The sequence below is a fragment of the Haliaeetus leucocephalus genome, unplaced genomic scaffold (assembly GCF_000737465.1).
Source record: "Haliaeetus leucocephalus isolate CR32 unplaced genomic scaffold, Haliaeetus_leucocephalus-4.0 Scaffold565, whole genome shotgun sequence".
In the NCBI taxonomy this organism is placed as follows: Eukaryota; Metazoa; Chordata; class Aves; order Accipitriformes; family Accipitridae; genus Haliaeetus; species Haliaeetus leucocephalus.
Window position 1 is genome coordinate 1,223 of NW_010973001.1, and position 537 is coordinate 1,759.

The 537-nt window shown below is 63.1% G+C and overlaps 1 protein-coding gene across 1 annotated transcript in view; it reads left to right on the forward strand.

The window, feature by feature from the left end:
• Positions 1-537, forward strand: part of LOC104838040 (dual specificity tyrosine-phosphorylation-regulated kinase 1B-like) — a gene marked incomplete at both ends in the record, with an annotated part of 3,777 nt that overhangs the window by 864 nt on the left and 2,376 nt on the right. The window lies entirely within an intron of this gene.

Consider the following 537-nt stretch of genomic DNA (forward strand, 5'->3'; position numbering starts at 1 on the left):
GTAAGCCCCGCCCCCAAGCCAGAAAGACACACCCCTTTGGCTTGGCTCCGCCTTCTGGGCTGGGAAGACCCGCCCACCCAATGCTGAGTCCTGTCATTGGCAAGTTTAGGGCTATGGAGCATTTAGCCCTGCCCCCTGATGGAATAAGCCCCGCCCCCAGGCCAGAAGGACACACCCCTCTGGCTTGGCTCCGCCTCCTGGGGTGGGAAGACCCGCCCCCAGGATGCCAAGTCCCGCCCACAGCAAGTTTAGGCCTATAGAGCATTTAGCCCCGCCCCCAGGCCAGAAGGACACACCCCTCTGGCTTGGCTCCGCCCTCTGGGCTGGGAAGACACGCCCATGGGGTGCTGAGTCCCATCATTGGCAAGTTTAGGGCTATGAGGCATTTAGCCCCGCCCCCTGATGGAATAAGCCCCGCCCCCAGGCCAGAAGGACACACCCCCTGGCTTGGCTCTGCCTTCTCGGCTGGGAGGACCCGCCCCTGGGGTGCTGAGTCCCGCCCCCAACAATTTTAGGACTATGGAGCATTAAGCCCCG